Source organism: Gorilla gorilla, chromosome Y, assembly GCF_029281585.2.
Source record: "Gorilla gorilla gorilla isolate KB3781 chromosome Y, NHGRI_mGorGor1-v2.1_pri, whole genome shotgun sequence".
NCBI classification, from domain to species: domain Eukaryota; kingdom Metazoa; phylum Chordata; class Mammalia; order Primates; family Hominidae; genus Gorilla; species Gorilla gorilla.
In genome coordinates, this window is record NC_073248.2 from 47,002,278 (window position 1) to 47,017,789 (window position 15,512).

Consider the following 15,512-nt stretch of genomic DNA (forward strand, 5'->3'; position numbering starts at 1 on the left):
CTGGTCTTAACTCCTGACTTCAAGCAGTCCCCCCATCTCAGTCTCCCAAAGTGCTAGGATTACAGGGGTGAGCCACTGCACCCGGCCTCAATCCTTATTTTGGCCTGAGAGGAAAGGCTGTGACCCCATTTGCAGGGGAGAAGACTGAAGCTGGAGGGGCAGGCCTTGCTCTGGGTTGCACAGCAGCAAGAGAAGTGGGAGCTGGCCATTAGACTTCCTGGACCTGACACGCTGGTGGGGTACAGCCTGGTTCTCCAGGTCCCATGGGGCTCAGCCCAGGACTACCTCGGGGGGTGAGGGACTTAAATCCTCTCCTTCATTCTCATCACCCCTTCCCCCATCATTTCCTGAGGAAGGACATTCAGAGACCTGAAGGGGTGGCCTGCCCCTCCACACCTGTGGGTGTTTCTCATCAGGTGGGACAAGAGACTGAGAAAAGAAAGAGACACAGAGACAAAGTATACAGAAAGAAAAGTGGGCCCAGGGGACTTGCACTCAGCATATGGAGGACCCACGCTGGCACCAGTCTCTGAGTTCCCTAGTATTTATTGATCATTGTCTCTACCATCCCAGAGAGGGGGATGTGGCAGGACAATAGGGTAATAGTGGGGAGAGGGTCAGCAGGAAAACACGTGAACAAATGTCTGTGTCATAAACAAGATTAAGAAAAAGGTGCTGTGCTTTGATGTGTATATACATAAACATCTCAATACATTAAAGAGCAGTATTGCCACCAGCATGTCCCACCTCCAGCCCTAAGGCAGTTTTCTCCTATCTCAGTAGATGGAATATACAATCGGGTTTTACACCGAGACATTCCTTTGCCCAGGGACAATCAGGAGAGAGATGCCTTCCTCTTATCTCAACTGCAAAGAGGCCTTCCTCTTTTACTAATCCTCCTCAGCACAGACCCTGTACGGGTGTCGGGCTGTGGGATGATCAGGTCTTTCCCTTCCCAGGAGGCCATATTTCAGACTGTCACATGGGGAGAAACCTTGGACAATACCTGGCTTTCCTAGGCAGAGGTCCCTGCAGCCTTCTGCAGTGTTTTGTGTCCCTGCTTACTTGAGATTAGGGAGTGGTGATGACTCTTAACAAGCATGCTGCCTTCAAGCATTTGTTTAACAAAGCACATCCTGCATAGCCCTAAATCCATTAAACCCTGAGTCGACACAGTACATGTTTCTGTGAGCACAGGGTTGGGGCTAGGGTTACAGATTAACAGCATCTCAAGGCAAAAGAATTTTTCTTACTACACAACAAAATGGAGCCTCTTATGTCTACTTCTTTCTACATAGACACAGTAACAGTCTGATATCTCTTTTCCCCACAGGGACCTTCCTGGCTGTGCCTCGGGTCAGGACCAGAATGACACCCATTCATTTCCCTGGGCCTTTGCTCGGGTGGTCCCTGCACCCTGGCCTCTGCCTGACGAGGATGGTGGGGAGAGGAGGGGGGACGTCCCCCACACTGCTGTCTCCACTGTTCCTGCTGCCCAGGCCTCTGGGCTTCCAGGACTGCAGCGGGTCGATGGGTGGGCTGGCCTGAGCCCAGGAATGCACTTCAGCTCCTGGTTGAGCAATGTCACTGAGGCTTGGGAGTCGGGTGGGGGCGGGAGGAGGCGTCCACAGGCTCCCATACCGTGAGAGGCAGCCGTGGGAACAGCCTACCTCTAAACAATCACTGCGGCCCAGGCTGACCAGGGGCTCTGGCCAGACATAGGGGCCTGGCAGGCTGTGTGGCCTGTAAGGACACAGTCTGTCTCTGTGTCTCAGTTTCTCTGCTGCCCAGATGGAGGCGCCCGGACTCCAGGTGTAGACATCTGGAGCAGGCAGTGTTCAGCTGGGGAGGAAGCGGGGAGGACTGTGGGGGCCATGTGGGAAGGATTCCATCCCACATCACCTGCACCCCTGCTGAGCCTGGTCAACGGAGCCCCTCAGTGGGTCTTCACTCCCCTGGCTGCCTCCCATTTAGGCACCCTGAGGCCTGGGGAGAACAGAGCCAGGCCAGTGTCCCCAGAGAGGCTGCGCTGCCAGCACAGTAGTAGCGGATTTGGATTCAGGGAAGCAGACCTGCAGCCAGGGTGGGAAAGAGCTGCAGGTGGGGTGGGGCCCCCACATGGCACAGCCCCCCTCCCTGGAGGTCCATGCTGCATTTCCAGGACAGCAAGTCCCAGGGATGGATGGTGCCGGGTACCAAGGGCTAGAGGCATGGTCTGTCTGCATTTCTCACGTAAGTGTCTCGTAGTCACCAGCATTTGATGCGGTCAAGTCCCGCTGTCCTCTGTGCAGACTGGGAAGCCCTTGGTCACCCTGGGGGGGGGGGTTGGGGGACCCAGGCAAGGCTGCAGAAGCATAAGGACTTGAACCCGGGTCCTGAGTGACACCACCTTGGGTCTCCTCCTTCTGCCTCTGTTCAGCTCCACCTTGATGCTGACTAGGCTGGGCCGTGCGGAGAGGGTTAAGGGATAGAGATGGGAGCTGGGGAGCAGGGCTCCACTCTGGGAGGGGGGCAGCCTTGCCGGATCCAGGGCAGAGTTAAGCGGCCCCAGCTCTGCTTTCCCAGAGCTGCTGAGAACCTGGGGAATGGTGTGGAGGTTCCAGGGAGCCCTGCCCCTACCTGGCAACAGCAGTGCAGCAGGCACCAAGTTCTCCTGCACATTGCGACAGTGTGACCATGGGCTCTGGCAGGCGGTAGGTGGGGCCTTTGGACCTACCAGCAGTGAGGGAGTTAACACAGCAGCTGACTTCTCTAGGCAAAGAAAACTCCCCTCAGACGCTTTGCTGCCTGGCCTCCTGCCAGGAACAAGCAGGAGCTGAAAACTAGAAGTTGAGGCGTGAGTTTGGCCACTCCGTAGTGTGCACTTGGTGAGGGCAGCAGCTCACCACAGCTGCCAGCCATCTGTCCATTCACCCATCTGTCCATCTGGCAGCCCGCTGTTCAGACCTGTCTGTCTGTCCGCCCATCTGTAAGCCCATCTCTGTCCCATGGTCTATCTGACCATCTTTCTCTTACTGTCCTCTTTTTCTAGCTATCTGGCCTGTCTGTCGATCCATCTTCGTGTCTGTCTTAAGCCCCCACCTGTTTGTCCATCTGTCCAATTACCTGTGAGTCTATCTATGCATCTTCTTGTCCATTCATCTGCCCAACCATCTGTCCCTCCGTCTGCCCACCAGCCTCCCCTCTCCTTCTGGGCCGCAGAGCCATGGCCCAGGACTGCGGAGCCATGGTTGACCTGGTCCTGCTGGGGCTGGGGCTGGGGCTGGCGCTGGCTGTGATTGTGCTGGCTGTGTTCCTCTCTCGAGACACCAGGCCCCAAGTGGCCCCCAGGCCTTTGTCCACGCTGCTGTAGCTGCTGACTCCAAGGTCTGCTCAAATGTTGTACGGTGAGTGAGACGTGGGAGGAAGCTGGGTGGCCCTTGGCAGCCAGCCCCTGCTGGAGAAGGCGTGTGTGTGTGAGCATGTGTGTGTGTGTGTGAGATTATGTGTGAGTGTGAGTGTGTGTGGGTATATGTGTGAGTGTGTTTGTGGGGTGTGGGTGGGTGTGAATGTGTGTGATTGTGTTTGTGTATGTGTGAGTGTGTGGGTGTGTGTGGGTGTGAGTATATGTGAGTGTGAGTGTGTGGGGGTGTGGGTGGGTGTGAATATGTGTGATTGTGTTTTGCTGTGGGAGGGTGTGTGTGACTGTGAGTGTGTGAGTGTGAGTGTGTGGTTGTGTGGGTGTGTGTAAATGTGTGTGATTGTGTGTGTGAGTGTATGTGTGGGTGTTTGTGGGTGTGTGTGAGTGTGAGTATGGGGGGTGTGGGTATGTATGAATGTGTGTGATTGTGTGGGGGTATGTGTATGTGTGGGGGTGTGTGTGTGTGCGTGTGTGTGTGTGTGCACGTGCACTGGCCCAGGAAGCAGGAGCTGTGTGTGTGGGCTTCAGCACCTGCAGGGCTTGAGCGCAAGGAGACAGCCTCAGGGCCCTTGCACAGAACAGGTGGCAGGGTGTGCCCGTGGGGCAGATGGGGACTTTGGGACAATGGTGGTGTGTGAGTCCATACCTGGCTCCAGGATTCAGGAGGCCCATTTGCATATCCCAGGTGGGAACCTGTCTGGCCCCACCTGACCCTGCTGGCCGGCGCAGGCCCCTTCAGTGAGGCCAATTCTCCAAGGCTGGGGTCTCCTCCCAGGGTCATGGGTGAAGGGGTTTGGAGGCTCCCTGCGTGGTACTGGCCTGCTGGGGTACACACAATGCTGCCATAGCCAGTCTGCCCCAACACCCAGCCCGGGGCCACATCTAAGGTCTCTCAGTCCTGAGGAACCTGGTGCCCCACCCCTCACATCCTCTCTTCCTGTGTCAGGGCCTGGGTCTCGTGAGCTGAGTGACTGATACTTGGTGTCCTGGATGAGGTCGTGATGGAGAGGGGCCACAGTGGGTGTTTCCTGATCCTCTTCCAGGAAGGTGCTGCTGCCACTGCAGGGAGGACACATACAGGATGCCCCTTCCTGCCCCCTGCCTCCCATTGGGCCCACAAAAGCCAGGGCAAGCCTCCCCTCCCTGCTAGCCACCTGGTCTGCTTCCCAGAAATTCTGTCTTGCAGGCTGTTGGGAGGATCCCAGTACTTTGTAAACTAAAGCAAGGGAGGAGTGGCCATGCTCTCTCTTTGTTCGTTTATTCACCTTTTCATTCATTCCTTCTTCCCTCCATTCCCCCATCTGTCCATCCTTCCCTGTCTTGATTGCTCACGCCACCCCCCTAGCCCCTCCTGACCTGATCCTTTGGTTTCTCTTCAGGGCTTTCTGTCTCCTCCCACAGGGCTGAGAATGGCAGCTCAGGGACAAGTGGGGGCTGGGGACTGCTTAGTCTCCCCAGTGGCTCTCAGGGGATTTGAGGGTTTGACGCCAGCTGCCACCCCGGGCTGTGCCCCTCCTCTGCTCAGGAGGACATACAGGGATGCGACACCCACTTAAACTCGAAGTTGCAAAGATGCAAATGAGACTGGGGTCTCAGGCACCAGAGACCACCCGTGGGCACGTGGCTTTTGGGAGTGGGGACCTGCTGCCACAGATCTCTGAAGAGTCTGGACCTGCTGGGTCTCACCGAGTGACTGTCTGGGGGTCTCCATAGCATGCCCTGCTGTGTGCCTGACGGTCACTGGTTGGGTAGGGGTCTCTACTCTAAAGCTCCCTCTGCCGGCATCCCCTCGAACTCTCCCTTGGTGAAGAGAGGATGTGGTTTGCCGCAGTGTTTTATCAAACAACTCTCTCCACTTCCAGTTTTAAGAAGCTGAGAGTGGAAGAGAGCCTGGGGCTGGCCCCAGCTGCTGCTGTGAAACAGGGGTCACTGGATGCTGGGACCCTGGCCGGGCTGGCTGGAGGCCTCAGGAAGAGGCCTGCTACAGCGTCATCCTGTCCAAGATTCCTCCCTGCAGAGGACCCTGGCCACACTGCCACAGGGTCTGCTGGGGCCACCAGAAGCCCATGCTCCTGCCTCCATCTCTCCCCTCTGTGCTCACCTCTCACCAGGAGGCCCTCCCAGAGTTCAGTGTCCTGCTTTTTTTTTTTTTTGAGTCGGTGTCTCACTCTGTCACCAGGCTGGAGTGCAGTGGCGTGATCTCAGCTCACTGAAACCTCTGATTCCTCGGTTCAAATGATTCTCCTGCCTCAGCCTCTTGTGTAGCTGGGACTACAGGTGCCAGCCACCAAGCCCAGCTAATTTTTGTATTTTTAGTAGAGACGGGGTTTCACCATGTTGGCCAGATGGTCTCTATCTCTTGATTAGCCCGCCTTGGCCTCCCAAAGTGCTGGCATTACAGGAGTGAGTCATGGCGCCCGGCCTCATCTCCTACTCTTTCAGCACCAGGTTTTATTCTTAGGATTCTGCTACAGCCGGAGCCCCTGGGTGTGAGCTCCTAAGCTTTCTGTGAGTGTGGACCCAGCACCGTGCCTAGTAGACATACAAAAGGAGCATGGTGACAGTGAGGTCTGTCATCTCCAGCATAATGACTGCTTTGATCCTTGTGAAAAAGGTGATTTTTGGCTGGGTGTGGTGGCTCACACCTGTAATCCCAGCATTTTGGGAGGCCGAGGGGGTGGCTCACTTGAGGTCAGGATTTGGAGACCAGCCTGGGCAACATGGTGAAAACACGTCTCTACTAAAAATACAAAAATTAGCTGGGCATGGTAGCGGGTGCCTGTAATCCCAGCTACTTGGGAGGCTGAGACAGGAGAATCACTTGAACCCAGGAGGCAAAGGTTGCAGTAAGCCAAGATTGCACCACTGCACTCCAGCCTGGGTGACAGAGCAAGACTTGGTCTCAAAAAAAAAAAAAAGAAAGAAAGAATAGTTTATATTTTTATTCTAATGGTTATCTTAATATCTTCATTCTATAATTATATGTTTTATATAATTATAATAGCTATATAAGATATAATATCCCTAGTATGTTGTTTTTTGGATATTCTACTCGTTCCTGATGGTTAATTTATGTGTCAACTTGGCTAAGCTATGGTGCCCCGTTGTTTGGTCAAATACTTGTCAATATCTTGCTGGGAGGTTATTTCATAGATGTGGTTAATACTGACAGTCAATTGACTTTAAGTAAAACAGATTACCCACCATAATATGGGTGGGCCACCTCCAATCAGTTGAAGGCCTTAAGAACAAAAACAGGTTTCCCAGAGAAGCAGGAATTCTGCTTCAAGACTGTAACACACAAACCCTGCCTGAGTTTCTGGCCTCCTGACTGCTCTACAGACGTGAGGTTCCAGACTTCGAGATCAACTCTTACCTGAATTTATAGCCTGCTGGCTTGCCCTACAGATTTTAAACTTGCTAGTCCCCACAATCATGTGAGCCAATTCCTAAATAAATCTCTCTCTATGTATAATCTGTTAGTTTAGTTTCTCTGAAAAGCTTTCACATCCAGTTTCCTGGATGTTAAGAATTACTGAAACTAGCTAGTAACTTTTTTTTTTTTTTTTTTTGAGACAGAGTTTTGCTCTTGTTGCCCAGGCTGGAATGCAATGGCACAATCTCAGCTCACCGCAACCTCCACTTCCTGGGTCCAAGCAATTCTCCTCCCTTAGCCTCCTGAGTAGCTGGGATTACAGGCATGTGCCACCATGCTTGACTAATTTTTGTAGTTTTAGTAGAGACAGGGCTTCTCCATGTTGGTCAGGCTGGTCTTGAACTCCCAACCTCAGGTGATCCACCGCCTTGGCCTCACAAAGTGCTGGAATTACAGGCATGAGCCACTGCTCCTGGCTCCTAGTAAATTCTTCTTTTCCGTGATGTGTCTCTTACCTCTAATAATACTTTTCTTCTTAAAGTCTACTTCATTAAAAATAGTTATGCTGGGCATGGTGGCTCATGGCTGTAATCTTGGCACTTTGTTGGAGTTCGAGGTGGGTGGATCACTGAAGCCCAGGAGTTCAAGACCAACCTGGGCAACATGGCGAGACCCTGCCTCTACAAAAAATATGAAAATTAGCTGGGTGTGGCTAATATAATTCTAAGTTGGCACACTTGTAGTCCCAGCTACTTGGGATGCTGAGGTGGGAGAATCGCTTGAGCCTAGAAGGGAGAGATTGCTGTAAGCCAAGATCACATCACTGCACTCCAGCCTGGGAGACACAGTGAGGCTCTATCTCCAAAAAAAAAAAAAAAAAAAAGTTATACAGCTTTCTTGGTTAGTGCATGCATGACATATTTTTCATTATTTTCCACCTCTCTGTATCCTTATATAAAAGGCATTAGTTGGGTTTTACTTTATTTTCAATTATTTTAATTTTTATTGTCCTTTTAAATGTAACTAATGATTTATTTGGGTTGAAACCCATCACCAATTTGTTTTCCATGCCTATTCTATTTCTTCTTATCTCCTCTCACATCTTGTTTTGGATTTATTATTTTTATTATTTAATTTCCTCCTTCTCTATTAGTTTCTTAACTGTGCAGTCTTAGAGTTATTTTAAAAGATGACTGGATTATTTTACAGCTTACAACATGCATCCTTCACTTATCAAAGTCTAACATGAGCTAGTACTTTTTGTTGTTGTTGTTGAGATAGAGAGAGTCTTCCTTTGCTGCCCAGGCTGGAGTGCAGTGAAGCAATCTTGGTTCACTGCAACCTCCACTTCTTGGGTTCGAGCAATTCTCCTGCATCAGTCACCTGAGTAGCTGGGACCACAGGTGTGCACCACTATGCCCGGCCAATTTTTGTATTCTTTTTTAGTAGAGACAGGGTTTCACCATGTTGGCCAGGCTGGTCTTGAACTCCTGACCTTAAGAGATCTGCCTACCTCGGCGTCCTAAAGTGTTGGGGATTACAGGCGTGAGCCACCGTGCCCAGCCTATGAGTTAGTACTTCTATCCTCTTCCTAGTCAGTACAAGAACCTTGGAACAGGAACTAAATTTACCCCCAGTGACTTATATGCTAATATTTTTGTGTATTTTAAATATGTGTGTGTGCATAGATGTACCTGTGTGTTTTTTGTGTTTTTATTCTTATTTATGTTGAGAGTGTAGAGCTATGTAAGAGTAAAGAGAATTGTGTAATGAAGCCCCACGTATCCATTCAATTTCAACAACAATCTTATGGCCAAGCTAATTTCATGTATACTCTTTCCTGCTTCCCTCTACCCCACATTATTTCAGTGCAAATCCCAGATATATAACTGTACCCATACATATTTCAGTATGTTTTATTTTAAACCCCACAAGATATCATTTTCTATACTACTGTCATTTTATACCAATAACATTCATTTAGATTTACCCACACGTTTACCCTACCCTCCGGGTCCTGTTTGAAAATCAAACCCATGCTCACAGGCCATTTTTTTTTTTCTTTTAGAGACAGGGTCTCACTTTGTCACCCAAGCTGGAGTGCAGTGGTATGATTATAGCTCAATGCAGCCTCCAATTCCTGGACTCAAGGGACCCTCCTGCCTCAGCCTGCCAAGTAGCTTGGACTATAGCTGTGTGTTTTATTATTATTTTGTAGACATGGGGTCGGGCTATGTTGTCCAGGCTATTCTCAAAATTCCCGGTCTTGAGCAATCCTCCTGCCTCAGTCTCTCAAAGGTTGGGATTACAGGTGTGAGGCAAGGCACCCAACTCAGCCACAGAGCCCTGTTTCATCTCTCTTACTAGGAGCAAGAGCTGACTGCCCCCTCATCCCCATTCCAGAGTGTTGGGGCTGTGTTCAGCCGAGGCCAGGCCACTGGCATGGCCCAGGGAGTGGGATCATTCACTGCTGCCCCAAATGTGAGATCATTCCACCTTGACAAGACTTCCTCATCCAATCCCTTTACTTGACAGCTGGGGAAACCAAAGCGCACAGAGCACCCCCAGCTCACTCGGGGTCTCAGAGCTGATCCATGAGCAGAGGCCGAGATCCTGGGATCTTGTCCCCCAGCCACCCCACAAGCTTACTCCCTTTCTGCTGGAAGAGATGGGGCTGGACCTCGACCAGCAGCCCTGGCCTGGACATGACTGTGCTCACGCAGGTATTGAGGCCGAGATGCCCTGGCATCATATTTTTTTCTTTTTTTTTCTTTTTTTTTTGAGACAGTGTCTCACTCTGTCACTCAAGCTGGAGTGCAGTGGCATGATATTGGCTCACTACAACCTCTGTCTCCCGGTTAAAGTGATTCTCCTGCCTCAGTCTTCCAAGTAGCTGCGCCTACAGGCTTGTACCACCACGCCTGACTAATTTTTGTATTTTTACTAGAGACGGGGTTTCCCCACGTTGGCCAGGCTCGTGTCGAACTCCTGACCTCAGGTGATCCACCTGCCTTGGCCTCCCAAGGTGCTAGGATTACAGGCATGAACCATGGCGTCACTTAAATGTAGTGAGAGGCCGGGCAAGGGGCTCATGCCTGTAATTCCAGTACTTAGAGAGAACGAGGCTGTCCGATCACCTAAGGTCAGGAGTTTGAGACCAGCCTGGCCAACATGGTGAAACCGTGTCTCTACAAAAAAATAGAAAAAAAATCCCTGCATGGTGGTGAGTATCTGTAGTCCTAGTTACTCAGGAGGCTGAGGCATGAGAATCGCTTAAACCTCGGAGGTGGAAGCTGCAGTGAGCTGAGATGGTGCCACTGCACCCCAGCCTTGGTGACAGAACAAGACTTTGTCTCTAAATAATTAAATAAATAAATATGGCTGAGCATGGTGCCTTAGGCTTGTAATCCCAACACTTTAGGAGGCTGAGGCAGGTGGTTCATGAGGTCAGGAGCCCGAGACCAGCCAGGCCAAGATGGTGAAACACCAGGGGATCCTGTGCGAAGCACCATGGCTTCAGCTGGGGTGGGAGGAGTGGGTGGGCCTCTCTCTAATGACTTATCCTGGTGTTTGTGTTTCTAAAGATTTGATTGTGGAGAGCATATCCGATGATGGGGATTTGTAGGTAGGTAACTACTTTCCACGTAAGATCCAATGGGAGAGAGTTCCCAGGGGCCTTCGGGGTATCCATGCTGCTTGGGAGGTTAAGGGAGGGGGCATGAAATCAAAACGAAACAGGAAATATGTGTCATACTGTATTTGGTCTTTTCCAGGTTTATTGGCATAATAGTTAGAACTGTCTCTCTGGGCCATGAGGGTGATGTGTTATTTGAAGGTGGTCTTTCCCAGAACACCTGGCCTTTTCTTTTCTGCCTCTGCCAAACATCACAGCCTTTGGGTTGGATTAGTCAGCACCCCTTGGGATTGTGCAGAAGAGGTTTGGGGTTGCATTGAGTGTCACCTGTGGTGAACAGAATCTGAGGGACACAACTCTCTCACAGGCACTTCCTTCAACCTGGAGACAGAGTTCTCCTGGTGTGTGCCCAGGGATGGAGGAGAAATTGACAGTCGGCCTCTGAACTTTCAGGACTTTAAAAAGCACTCATGTTTCCATCCTCACTGTTGACTCCTGGCTTAAAGGGATCTCCCGGGGTGAGTGAGGAGGCGGGATCGGACCCTGGCAGTCTGACGGCAGCACCTGTGTTCCTCTGCACTGGGCCGTGGATGACATTGCACACCTTGGTGAGAATCAGGAATTGAGGCTAACCACATCTGAAATTGAGATGGGCCTTGAGTCATATAAATAGTTTGGAAAAGATGCATTTTACTACGCTGTTGAAAGAAACCATTTATTTCTCACGCCAGCAGGATAAATGGTTTTCAGTATCCACTTAACTGCTCATTGACTCTTACTGTAGATGAGGAGGTGGCCAGCAGCCCCTGCCCTCCCCCAGTTGTAGGCCCAAGGTAACCAGCAATTGACTGGATATAATGGAAGAGTGGTGCATTCGGAGGTATCTGTATTAATGGGACCCACATGATATGGATGAGAGCTATTAGGGTGAGAAAAAGCCTGGGAGCACAATGAAATATTTAAATATTAAACAAAACATTGTTGAAATCTCCATTGTACTTTAGTACTTGAAGTCATTCTTGTGGTCATCATTGCCTTTCCCAAGCATAACAACAAGCTACTTAATATCACATAGACCCGTGCCATGAGGAATGATGATGTTTGTAAAATGCCAATAAAACAATTGCCTATATAAGCCACAATGTTTCATCCATATATTTCAATTTCCATGTGTAAGTATAGTTCAAATTTCAGAAATTTATTATTATCTAATAGAATATGCATGGTATATCAATGAGCAATTATCATACTGTTTCTATTAAAAATTATTTGTATGATGAAAAAAGCAGACTCCCATTCTTTGATTTTTCTGTTTGTACACATTAGCATGACAGCCCCATTTCCACCTGACATGTGCCAGCAAGAGGCCAGGAACAGAGGCTTTTCTTATTAACTAAGATTTCTAAATGTATTACATATTCACATTTAGAAACTCGAAATATCATAAAAGGTTAGCAAGGAAGTTTCCCTTCCACTCTGAACTTCCAAACGCCAAGTCAACATTTTTGTTTGCCTATCATCCCTGCAATCTATGTGCAAATAGAAACATGCACCTGGAATGCATGCTGATGTGTGATCATGTTTACACAAAGTCCTCTGCACCTCTGCATATATCACTGGGCAATGCACCTTAGTTATCATTCCACATTTCAAATGTAAATCCATTGTATTGTTTCAGAGCTATAAAGTACTGCACCCTATGACTATTCCCAAAATTACTTAAGCACCCCGCTATGGGTATCCATTCGTTCTATTTCCAGTCTTGCTCTTATAACCAATGCTGTAGTGAACAGCACTGTGTTAAGAAGTGGTGAACGTGGGCATCTTTGTCTTGTTCCCATCCTCAGGGGGAATGCTTTCAACTCTCCCCCATTCAGGAAAATGTTGGCTGTGGGTTTGTCATAGATAGCTTTTATTACCTTAAGGTATGTCCATTCTATGCTGATTTTGATGAACGGTTTTAATCATAAAGAAATGCTGGATTTTGTCAAAGGCTTTTTCTGCATCTATTCAGATTATCATGTGATTTTTGTTTTTAGTTTTATTTATGTGATGTATCACATTTATTGACTTGCATATGTTAAACCATCCCTGCATCCCTAGTATGAAACCCACTTGAATCATGGTGGATTATCTTTTTGATATGCTGTTGGATTCAGTTAGCTTGGTTGTAGCATTTCTTATTAGTCCATCTGTGGAATGTATTGGTTTAAATAATAAAAACATGTTCTATCCCCACTGCTTAGCACTTTGTGTTTCTTTAATAGCCTTCTCAACAGGGCAGCATAAAAGCAGGAGCCCTGCTAGTCTCCCCTTAACCCGGAATCCCCCCTTCTCCACAGCTCGCTCATTGGACAGGATAGACTGGGCGCCCAGGCCTCAAGGTAAGGATGTGCTCTGTTACCCAGAGGTGCAGTGCTTGGGAAGGCCAACCTTGGAGGGTTGCCTGCCAGCTTTACAGTGACAGAGGTGTTGGGAGGGACTGATCACCAATGCATAATGCTGTGCTTTGTTGGTGACATAAAGGATTGTTTCACAGATTGTTGGGGAGGGACAATCCCAAGGCCTCCCCCGGCCCTGGTGCTGGCTGTGCACAAAGGCAATAAGAGAGGGATGCTGGTAAGGGCTGACCTGTTGCTGTGCTGGGGAGGAAGGTGCTGGGCTGAAATTCAGGAGGCTGAGGATGCAGCAGTCCCATAGGAGGTACATGACCTTCAGGATACATTTTCTTCATTGATGATCAATGGAAATGAGAAATCACTGACTATTTTTCTATCATTGGAATCTACTCTCTACTGCTCATGCTGTTCCTGTCTTTTGGGGAAGATGGAGGATCAATCAGTGTGCGCAGCACTGAGTGGAAGGAAGGAGAACTGTGACAAAAGTTAAGGAAGGATGAGAGATGGGAGGGCCCTTCACCCAGCTGCTTGCAGAGTCCTCCTGAGGAGGAAAGCCCCATGGCTCCCTGGTGAAGGAGCAGTGAGGGATGCGTGACTCCCACAGTGAAGTTTGCGGTATATCTGAGGACACCCAGGCTGGTCCATGAGGAGCCAGTGGCAGAGTGAGAAGCAGAAAGGCCAGGAGGGTGGCTGGAGGCCAGGCTCTGAGTCATTCTCCATGTGATGGAAACAGCCGGAGCCCAGTGGGCTTGGAGGTACAGGATGCGGTGGCTGATGACAGAACAATGTGGAGAGAGGCGTCATTTGTCAAATCCTTACTTTTTTCTGGGCATTGTGCTAAAAATTCTGATGGCTCATCCCATTTAGGGGCTGAAAGTTGCAGAGGTTTAGGAAGCTCGCCCACGATACTGGAGACCCCATCTCCTACCCTAGTGCTGTCCACCTTCTCACCCAGCCGCCACTTGTTTCAGGGGAACACACAGAAGTGGTAACCTCTTATGGATAGGCAAGCAAATTATGCTGTTTTTGTTATTCACAGAAAAACACTGGCTTGTGTGAGTTGGGAAGGTGAAATACCAGAAGTATTTCATCTAGTTATTTCTACCTTCGCAACTCCTATAGTATTGAAATGCATAGGTTAGCATTTTTGGCCAATTTACTCTGCATTCTGGGTTAAAGGCTTTTATTTATTTGTTTATTTATTTATTTATTTATTTATTTATTTATTTATTTATTTTTGAGATGGAGTTTCGCTCTTGTTGCCCAAGCTGGAGTGCAATGGTGCAATCCTGGTTCACTGCAACCTCCGCCTCCGAGGTTCAAACTATTCTCCTGTCTCAGCCTCCCAAGTAGCTGAGATTATAGGCATGTGACACAACACTGGGCTAATTTTTTTGTATTTTTAGTAGAAATGAGATTTCACCATGTTGGTCAGGCTGGTTTCGAACTCCTGACCTCAGGTGATCTGCCCTCCTCGGCCTCCCAAAGTGTTGGGATTACAGGTGTGATCCACCACGCCCGCCCTAAAGTCTTTTAAAATTCACTTGTATAAGTTGACTTAGTTTTCTTTAACCTTGTAGAAAAATACAAAAATGGCAAACTCTTTTATCACACAAATAATGTCTTTTTAATGGAGTGATTTTGTTCTAATCGAGGTATTATGTACTTTTCATTTACTAATTATTGTTTACATTTGAAGTGTTTTATGAATTAATATTTAATTGCACAGATGATGATTACTAGTTATAGGCATTTTACTAACCAATACTCATTAAGCATAGCGTGGATTCATATGACATCAAGGAGCTATTTTATTTGGTAAAACGAAAAAGCACAAGAATGAACGAACGCAAGAACTGAAACAGTGGAGACACCTAGAATGACTTGTCTAAGATCTAAATCATTTTGTTGTCTTCCCAGCGTACTTATTATCCTGATCATTGTCATCAGCATTGTTTGGGTCCTTTTAGCACAGATTTCTCAAAAGGGGTAACTCCATAACAGTTGGAAGCTTACGAATTCATATAATTTTTAAGAGGTCAATTTGGAAGTACCTATCTATTTTAAAATTCCAGTAACCTGGGAATTTCATCCCATGTCTAGAGTCTTTTATGTAAAATATTTCCACAATTAGGAGAAATATGTGCATGGGGATTTTCTATGTAGTGGTGTTTTGATAGAATAGAAAATTGGGATAAACCAAATTTCCATCATGAAGGAAATAGTAATATGCTGAATAATAATACAGCGAATATTATGCAGGCTTTAAACATCAAAAAAGAGTTCAACTTCTGACTTCCAATGATGGTGTTGAAGCAGGTCACTACTGGTTAACATTTGATTTTCTCGTTAGCGACGCCATGGACGGCGTCCTCATTAGCGATGTCGTGGACGGCTTCCTCGTTAGCGATGCCGTGGATGGCAACCTTGTTGCCCATGCCCTTGGTGGCGTCCCCGTCGGCGATGCCCTGGGCGGCGTCCCCGTTGGCGAAGACGTGGGCGGCGTCCCCGTCGGCGATGCCCTGGGCGGCGTCCCCGTCGGCGATGCCCTGGGCGTCTTCCCCGTCGGCGATGCCCTGGGCGGCGACCCCGTCGGCGATGCCCTGGGCGGCGACCCCGTCGGCGATGCCCTGGGCGGCGTCCCCGTCGGCGATGCCGTGGAAGGCGACCTCGTCGGTGAAGCCATGGACGGCGTCCCAGTTG